Source organism: Eleginops maclovinus, chromosome 6 (genome assembly GCF_036324505.1).
Source record: "Eleginops maclovinus isolate JMC-PN-2008 ecotype Puerto Natales chromosome 6, JC_Emac_rtc_rv5, whole genome shotgun sequence".
Lineage (NCBI taxonomy): Eukaryota > Metazoa > Chordata > Actinopteri > Perciformes > Eleginopidae > Eleginops > Eleginops maclovinus.
Window position 1 is genome coordinate 5,490,664 of NC_086354.1, and position 10,570 is coordinate 5,501,233.

Below are 10,570 nucleotides of genomic sequence, written 5' to 3' on the forward strand. Positions count from 1 at the left end.
GTGTGCCTTGAGACAAATCCCGGTGTGCCGTGGGATTTTTAAACAATTAGGCCAAGTGCATTTACCTGTACAAAAGTTTATGAAATGGATTCTTAAATTATCTAGTTTATAAATGATTAATGAAAAAATATAATTGTCTGTGAAATTTTTATAGAAAACCACTGGACTGAGCGACTAATGGGGAAACGTTTTTTTTCTTTTAATTGGTTCAGTATTGAACGAGAACACTGAAAATGCAAAATGGCAGCAGTGTTATTGCTCAGAGAAATTCCACATAGTCAATGTGTGTAACTCATACTGTAATTGTGAGTGTCTGACAACATAATGAAAAGGACACCATGGAGAAATTAATTATTTTTATTTCCACTTCATTCGCAGTCCATTTCTAAAAAAACAGACACATATGCTGACCAAGCAGATACACAGACAGATACACATAATGATGTCTCTGCATACCTCCAGTAGGGGTTGAGGACATCTGCTTATGTGTGCAAACTATCGCAAAGAGCAGGTGTTAAATGTAGCTTCTTTTAGTTTATTCTCGCCAAAACTTCAAAATTAATCCCTAATCCAAAATCCTTATCCTCAATTAGCAAATGGTCCGGGAGAAGCGAGGACTGGCTAAAATGTTCTCTCTTCCCCCAAAAGTCCAAAGCTCAAAATGTCACTCCTAAGCAAAACAAAACTTGTCACACACACACACACACACACACACACACACACACACACACACACACACACACACACACACACACACACACACACACACACACACACACACACACACACACACACAGTCTATCTCTTTTTGTTCTTGATCTCTTTTCCAGGCGGGGGATTGGACACACTTGAGCCACTGGACAGCATAATCTCACACCCGCTGTCTTCAACTCACTGAGAATTTAGTACATGAAAGCAGGGATGTCATGTATCCTACTCGTGGTGCAAGAGTTGTCATGACAGCCAGACGACTGCCGTTAAAGAGGTTAATGAGAAGCAATAGCTCCTACACAGGTTACAGAGACAGGGAGGAAGTGATTTCCATATAACCACAGGTGTGCTGCAGAGGAGCATAGAGCGAAAGAAAACATCAGTAAGCAACTGTGCTTCCTGAATTTGAACTAATCAATGAAAAGTGTAACGCAGGAGGGTTTTAACTAAATCAGCTTCCTCCTCAAACAAGCCTCAGACAGGTTTGGGTGCCAGAAGTTGCAGGCCGAGATTAATAGATAAGTAGCCAGACTGATATGCACGGAGACGGGGAATTGGAGAGGAAGAGCACATGAAAAGAGCAAAAGACTTAAAGTTCAAGTAAGAGGCTTAGTTTTAGTCAAAAAACCCTTCTTGGTGTCCTTTGGTTCTTTATGAAAGCTGACAGGGCAGATTATCCTGACAGCATTGGGGTCAGAGTGAATGTCACAAAACTCAACAATTCCTAACGTCAATAACACAGTTATGTGACAAGAAGGTAGAGGCAAGACAGGCTCTCTATTGGAATCAAATACAAACAAGACTAAAGCCCAATGGATAAAAAGCCCACACACACCTACTAACATCTGCCTGCTGTCTGTAGTTGCAAGGCAGTAATGGAAACAACACACCCGGGTGTTGATTTAATTGTTGCCCATTTTCCAACGAGAAACTGTATTTGACCCGAGTAAAGGTGAATATATTAAATCAAATCAAAAGGAATTTGGATAATTATAATTTTTCAAGTAAAAAACATATATTTCTTCCTCAAAAATCCACCAGTATCCACTACAATAAATGGTCATTATATCTTGTTGAATAAAGCAATCTTCATTTAGAGAAACAAACCTAAAACTGTAACAATGAATCTCAATCATATCTTTGTTAGACTTTCCAACACTCTTACTTGAGAATTTGAAAAAGCCCAAAAAAAGTAACATATATAAAAAACAATTTATGGCAAGTCGTTTCCGTCACATTGGCGGGGTTGAACATGACACACCAAAAACGATTGTACTAATAACAAGCGGCTCCTTGTATGCTAACATTAGCATGAAACACACTCATGGTGACCATGCTAACACAGGCATGTGAAATAAAGAGACTCAATAATTAACATATATAGAAACATTTTCTATGGTAACCTGCTCTCCGTCACATTGGCGGTGTTAAACATGATACACCAGAAAAAGAAAAATGGTATTTATAATGCCAGCGGCTCCTTGTATGCTAACATTATCAGGCTAACAAGTTCACAGTGACCATCAGAATCAGAAACAGAAATACTTTATTTATCCCAAACTTGGAAATGTTTTAATGCTCACATGTATAGCACATGAAGAGAGAAGAAAGGTATTTAGTAACCCTAACCCTAAAGGAATCACTAAAAACATTTCATAAACCTAATTACTCAAACATTAAAACAACCTTTTCAATCAATAAACATGCAAATTCATGCATACTGAACCACTCTCTATCTATGTCCTATAAATAACAATACGTCAATACAACTGCTATTTGCTTCGATAGAAAAAAAGCTCCTCAGAATAGTTTTACTTTCTGAACGCCTACATTTGCACTGTTCATTTGTGTGATTCATCCAGTACTGACGCATACAAATGAAATACATCACTGCAACAGTAAACCATATATTTAACAGCTTTAAATGGAGAAAAAGGATCAGAAATATGGAGGGAAAGAATTATTCAAAACAAGTATATTTTCACAATATGATAATAATTATCATGAAAGAAATATGTCCTTAGCAAGTTAACACATGAAATACACAAATAAGGTTCAGAAATCTATACCGTATGATTGAAAAGTAACTTGTTTCTATTTGTTCTTTTTACCACATATCTAGCTAGCATTTGCCGAAGTAATTTTGTAGGTACTAAGGAATGGAGCCTTGTAGTATTGTAAAAATTCAAATCTAAGGCTTCGTAAAAAGTTGATAGTTATTAAGTCGGTAAAATTAATTGTGGGGAGGATATGAATGTTTCAAAGGTCATGAACAACCTTTCAATACATTTGGAGACCTTTCACTGTAAACCGCATTTAAGAATGTTATGGTGTGGTGAGTGGAAACATCAGGGGATCCCCAATGTCATTAGGGTACTTCCTCAGGGGACCACAAATGTCTGCACAACATTTCCTCACAATCACTCCAATATATGCTTGATCATTTTAATATTCATCCCAATGGAGCCACACCATTAACATGGATACAACGGTCCTTCCATGCTGTTAAGCACTTTTGACAATAGCAACAAAGCATCACAACATCATTAAAATAACACTAAGAGGGACGTTATGAAGCCATGATAGGCGAAACCATTGTTTATCTGTCTCTTTTGACCAAAGGGAGCACGATAAGAGTGACCTTTCTGCTGGAATACATTATTATATATCGTAGTGTCAGCCAGTATCTCCTGCAGAAGTGTTGTTGGCAACTAAATGTCCATCTCGAGCGAATTACTAACTCAATGTGATATAATGAGAACTGAAGGTCAGGCTTTGTTTCAGAAAACTTCCACCTGTAGGCTACAGTTTGAATAAGTTTGCAGGTGCTCAAGCGAGATGGTTTATTTGGAAAGGGTGCGACAGGTTTCAGAATGTGTTCACACAGCGAGGAGGGATTTATTAGCAATTGTTTGAATTAGAAGTGATGTGATGTATTCAAATTGCAGGGTCCTAGCAAAGTGCTCATGATGTTTTCTTCCCACGTGTTAATGCGCCACTGACCGAGGAATCATTTCATATTCACTTAAGCTCTCAAGGCTCACAAAAATGCATTATGAGCAATTATGATGCATGAGGAGTATCGCAAGGCTGTCAGATAGAGTCCTCGTTACATTCATCGTTAATATTAATCAAATGATGACTTGGTTCTTCCGTATAGTCCATCAAGTAAACCTCTGTGGCTCTCTTTGTGTCTCTGAGTGGCCGGCTGTCGGACTGAAACCCCCCGGAGAACTTGACTCTGATTCTGAGGTCAACGGTGTCGATCGATGGAGCGGCACAGCATGGATAGTGCAAGTTCATAAGTGTTTCACAAATGCAGCAGAGAAAAATAATGATCTGAAAAGATTCAAAGAAAAAAACAAGAATCTGCAAGGTAACATTGACCATTATAATACCATGGAGCTAGCAAAACAGTTGCAGGGATATACCAGTGTTTACTTTTCTTTTAGGTGATTCATACGTCAAAGGGTTCTAGTGGGTGTATTTATGCTTTTAACTTCCTTCCAGACAGTCACATCATGTTATTCTTTTCACTTTTGGAATAAGACCTAGCATTTTTTCATGGTTAAGTCAAAGTAATATATTGGAAATCTTTTGATTCAAGGTAATTTAACTGCACTAACTCATGATGGTAATGCATCAGACCTAAAAGCACGAATCGGCAACCTAGGGGTCTGAAAATGAGAAGCAAATGCAAAATTACCTAAAATGCAACTCCTGTTTTAGCCAGCAGGTGAGCATTCCACTGATCATAAAAAAGGAAGCTAAAACATTGGTAAAACATTTCTTTTTTTACGCGTTTATGGTCTCAGTTGCTTGTTTTAAGTCTAATTAACATAGCAAATATATAGTAAATTAAAATGAAAATAGCCAATATTATGGCGTATGATTTAGGACAGGCTATATTGTGTTTGTCAGATCGCTATGGTGTTGTCTGGTATGAGTGTTGCCGTGTTTCTGTTTCACTACTCTGTATACCTCTGGGACTGTTAATTTGTACAGAAATATTTGATATGGCTCTTTCTTAATTCATTAAAAAAACAATAGTTTATTATACATAATAAATCCCCACCATTTACGTGATGAAGAAGAGTGATGTACTCAAAAACTCTCCTAAAAATGGGTTTCTTTGAGTTTATACATGTGGAATGAATGGAATGTTTTGAGCAATTCTTTTCTGATTCTTTGTGCTGATTGTTTAAATGCATTTTCCGAAATTGACCTATCAGCTTCAACAGGATTGCTGAATAATTTGGTTGGCCTGGAGCAAAATAACTTACAAATCTGTACAGGATGTGGTCCTACACAAACTCCTTTTGTAGATATTTATGTTTGTAAAATGATGTAGTAAATTTGCAGTAAGGTATCAACAAATCTTTTATATGGGCTAACAGTATAGCATTTTTCTTGGGCTTCCTTGTTTAATCTGGGATTTATTTGAGTGGCCATGCTTTCTTAAACATACAGTATGGTGCATAAATTGTTTGTTGAATTATCTTCTTCTTTCTGTCTGTGTGTTCGGCTAATATTAAAAGCTTTTAACTTCTCTCTCTCGAAGCAGTCTGTGTAGATTTTAATCTTGTAATTGCATCTTCCTTGTGTATTTCTGCACAATTTTTCTACTGATTAACGTCCTCAATAGCTCATTACTAAGTGCCTCAGTGTCAAAAGATGTCTCCCTGAAAGGAAATAGACAAATAGAATTGCATTGTAAAATATCGGAATGAACAAATCTTTTGAACTTCTTTTATAAAGCAAACCATAAAAGCAATCTACCTTGAGTCTAGGGTCATGGTGACTGCTCGACTTCTAATAAAAAGAAAGCTCAAATGTATTATTTCAAACCTGTGCTATTTGAAGCATTATATAGAAAATAACAAAATAGGTCAAAAAAGAGTTCTGCCAAGGACCTAGCTGCTTTGTGTGTGCCTTCGAAAAATGTGATATTTTCAAAACGTAATAAGAATGACTCTTACTAGATGGGGCAAAGCAACTTTTTTATATATTTTTTCAGAAAGCTCTAAATTACTTTACATTTATTGTACCCAAGGTTATGGTCTGTTATATAATCAAACAGGAAAAGAAGAATTCGATATTATTTTATAACTGTATTATTCTTTAAATGCAGTGAAATAACAACGTTATTTTCCTTGTATAGATAACATTGAAAGAGAAACTGTATAAGGAACACAAAACACTTTCTGATTCAACTTCCATGCATTCAGTCAGCATTCTTCTTTCCTTTCTCTAAAAGTATTTCTTTCAATGCACTGTCACTTTCTCATAAGTGAGTTTGAATTTATATTTTTGTCAGTCAAAGCTCTCACATTTGGAAAAGGTTACCTCTGCATAAATGATTGGTACGCCTCCAACCAAAAATGTAAACCGACATAAAAAAAAACAAGATAAAAAAAGGATTTTGCAGGAATAGTTTGACATTTGGGGAATTTATTAAAGCTAAATATGGAGCTAAAGCGCCAGCTGCTTAGCTTAGTTTTGCATCAAATCAGCTATAGCATGGCTGTATTCCAAGGTAACAAATGCCATAGAGTGGTGCAGAGATTACATGTTTTTGTAGGCAGAGCGAAAGTTAATGGGTCCATTGACAAACAATGTATTTTCCCCATTGGATTTCGTTATATTGCAAAAAATAAGCTTTGTGGTCAACACACGTTGATAATACATAACATGTTTTGTTCAGCATTATTATCTCCACATATTAACACCACTTTTTTTATTTTTGAAGCTTAAACTCAGCAGAAATAAAAAGCTATATAAACACATCACGATCGCATAGTTCCGTGTCACCACCGCTAAGCCAAAGGCTGACACGTGTTGGCGTGATGACGTTAAGTAGTCTCCTTTAGTCACTTGCAACCGGTGTTTTTATGAGACAAAAAAACATGAAAATCTTGTTAGCTTGTGTAAAATAATGTATGTGGTTAACATACATTATTTTACCTTTCTAAACCACAAACACATTGAATAAAATATTGACTTTGAGACATTGCAACCAGAAGTTGTAAAAAAGTATTTTCCGGGTTTTAGGACTCATTGCTGCACCACTTCATTTAACAGCATGTCTAAAGCCTACCAAATAATACATTATGGCTGCTGGCTTTTTATTAAAAAAGTTGTATATGGGTTATGTGCCTCAACTTCACAGTGACAAAGAATCTCAGTTGAAAGCTGTACCAGGAGTGTTTAAAAAAACATTTTTCCTCTGAAGTAAACTGATTTGCATATGCAGGTTATGCCAATAGTGGGTTTGTTTGTTTTTTGCGACATTTTTGGAGAAACATTAGTTGAAATTATATTAAGAGTTCATGAGAAGTGCTAGTACTTTATCAGAGTCCTTAAAAACAATAGGTTTAACCTTGATAGCACCCAATAATTATCCAGCAAAAGTGCATTATTGAAACACATGTGCAGTTATTCAAAGGTCATCTTCATTAGCTGTGCTTTTTAAAGAAAATAAAAGCAAGTTTTATTTCTCCTGTTACCTTTTCCGTGCGCAGATGTTCCTGTCCTGTTGTGTGACAGGCTTTCAGTATTCTAGGTCATCCCTCCAATGCTCCAGTGTGACTCAAGAATGAAAGGGCATGTACAGGGAAGAAGCAAAAATAGCAGCTAGGCCACAGAAGCCAAAGCTTTGACAAAGCCTCGGACATGTGTGATTCCTGACCTGAATAACCAAGAGTGCCGCGGAGCGCTCAACCAGGTAGGCCCCGGACACATTCGAAAACAACACAACTTTTCTTTCACATCCATCGACTCTTTTTATTTGATCGCCCAAGTTACTGTAACAGCAGATACTTGTTTCTTCAACAAAAGAGAGGAAATCCAATCTCAATTCATTTATTTTAATATTTGTCAGCGTTGAGATCATGTTTAATGTGCTGAGACAATCGCTAATGTGTCCCGGCCCCCCCTCCTCACACTCACATAAAAGCGCGGGAGCATTAGCTTTTCCAGGCATCTTTTCTGAGACGCTTGTCCAATTACTCACACCAGAGAGGTTTCGGTCCAATCGCTCTTTTCACTTTCGGGGTTAAATGGAATTAGCTAAGCCGAGACCTCATCATCATCGGTTCCATTTTGCCCGCACTCTCACAGTCACCAACTGCCAAGTTACATCGCCTTTCCATTGTGGAAAGCCTTTCAAAGAACACGGCACAAAGTGTGTCCACGATGTGTTTCACACTGTGCTCATCAAGCGCGATTCATTCTTTCACAATAAAAGGAGCAAGGGGAAGTAATTGCTCGGTAAAAACACATTTGTAGTACGGGTTGGAAGCTGCGGCGTGTTATCAGTTGAAACAGAAAGACGTGTGTGGAGTTCTTTCAGGAGAAGCCAGAACTCTTGAGAAAAATTAGTCATTTTTCTGTCATTTCAACAGAGCTTCACAGACACACAGGCATGTTTTACGCCAGAGCCTTCATGTCAGAAAGTGCTGCTGAATCTCATTCCACTGACTTTCTAGTGTGGGAGGAAATCACGATGTCATTCTTGACTTGTGATTAGTTTGGCACATTGCATGTTAGTGTTCTGGAGGCGTTAGTGTTCAGGCGTATTGACACCACTGCCACGTCAAGCCCTTTCACATCATCTTCCTGGACATTTCTGAGTTTCTCCGCCCGTTGCTCTTCTTTGGTTGATTCAGCCGCTAAATCGGGACCCAAATGATCAAAATCAGCTACATTACTCCTAAAGCTCAGCAAGCGGCCGAGGAGGGGGGGGATGACTCAAACGAGACAGAGAATTCAAAGAGACAGAAGAACTCGCTGAGAGAAAAGAGGAAGGACTGCTGTTTGGCTTGTGGAAGGGGAAAGAGAAGTCATACTGGGAAACTAGGATAGAGAGAGCGGAAGGGAAAGCAAAGGAAGAAAGAGAGAAATGGGGGGCTGGAACTTTTCAATTACAGCAGACAACAAAGACCCAGATTCCAAGAGACTATAACAGTCTGCAGCCCGTGGGGAAAAGCTCATTTAGCCTCCTTCATTTCTCCTTTCCTTTCTCTACACAAATTACAAGTTGGAATATTTAATGTGTTTCTATTGTTGCACAAACAGCCTTCTTTTATGAGCATAGATGTCCCAAATGCCAAGATCACCTTAGGGAGGCCGATTCTCCTGTTGGAAGATTACAAGAAAAACTGTCCCTTGGCTTTAAATTTCAAAGTGATTCAGTTGATTAAGACGGTCAGCAACACTGACGGTGACTACAGCTATTTAGGCTTTGAGGATGTGATTCCCAGTTATTGAATAGACTGTCTTAATTTGAGGTTGAAAAAGAAGAAGAAAAAAGACGTCCCCTGGCATCCTGGCGGGTGCTTGCCAAATAACATTAAAGCAAAAGGGAATCAATGGAAGCACGGTATTGATTCAACCCCATCATGGATAACTGACAGCCCATTTAACACAGGGAGGCCTTTGTCAATCGGGTTTTCCATGTGGATGACAAGCATAATGACGAGACGACTTGCAAGAGTGAGACAAAGGACTCTCTTGGCAAACATAGAGTATAATTGCTTCAACATCAAACAACTTCTGGCCCAGGAATTGAGCTTTCCCCCATTGTTGCAGTCCCCAGAGAGCAGACACAGGAGTCTCATTAGAGTTTCATCTGCTTTACCTGCTGACCCTCATCACCAAACACATATACCCGTTTTTATGCACTGTGAGGACCAATGTATGGCAGCTGTCTAATGGGATACACCCTTTGTTAAGGGTCTATAGACATAATTTTATACAATACATTTTATATAATTTAATGTGAATAGGAAAATCATCTCAAACTCCTTTTCATACATTTAAAACCTGAACTAATTTGGATATTTCAGGTCATTGACCCCATCAGGATAGAAAAACAAACTCACACACACATTTTGTTGCAGCTACTTCATCCACCATAATTTGAAGGTTTGTGACAGCTAACTTTCCTTAAACGTCATCCAGCTTCAACTTGTCTGAAAGATTTCTCAACGGCTCATCAAGTACTTCTGGTGTTGCTGCAAGAAAGGCAGGTGTGGGGGGGAATCATCCCCATCAGCATCTGTGCACCTGTCTCACCCATCACTGTCTGAGATATACTACATCATTAGCCAAGTAAATTCATCCTGAATAATTTTGATCGCACAAGGTCTGAACAAGTTACGCAACAAACCTTTGTCGCAAATGAGGCATTCTCTTATTGAATATGTGCATATTTGCACATATTTCCGTAACAGAAATCTGGAAATGTTATAAAGCAAGGTCTAAAAGTCATGGGGAAAAAATGCTTTATAAATTAGGTTATGAATAATATATGGAAACCCCCTCCGTAAAAACCCTCAGAATATAGATAGGAATGAAACAGAAATGTTTGGTGTTTGTCAATGCTACGGAAGTGAAGATGTATGGCTCAGAAGAAGAGAAAAATACATTTAACACAGGTGAATAGGAAACTGTGGAATTGTCCCAGTAGAAATAGTTTAAATGTGCAAATGAAGAAATATCAAATGTTACATTTTTGTTAATTTAGGAGAAATCTGACACAAAAAAAACGTTTAGTTTTTTTAGTATGAGTACAAAAAATCACATTCAAAATTATACAGTGCATAAAAAAAACCGCTCATTTTCCCAGCACTGCCTCAACGGAATAACAATTACGATGCCTGGAGTTGGCAAAAATGAACATGCTCTCCTGAACTCGAATCATATCATCCGAAAAACATGTTCTATGATAATGGGCTGTAATTAGACTCACTGGTAAATCCAGCTATGTGCATGTCACCATAGGAGAGGTTGATTGGGACCATTTAGTCTTGCGAACTGAAGGCTTCCAGGCACAGGACAATAAAAAAAGAGGAGAAAA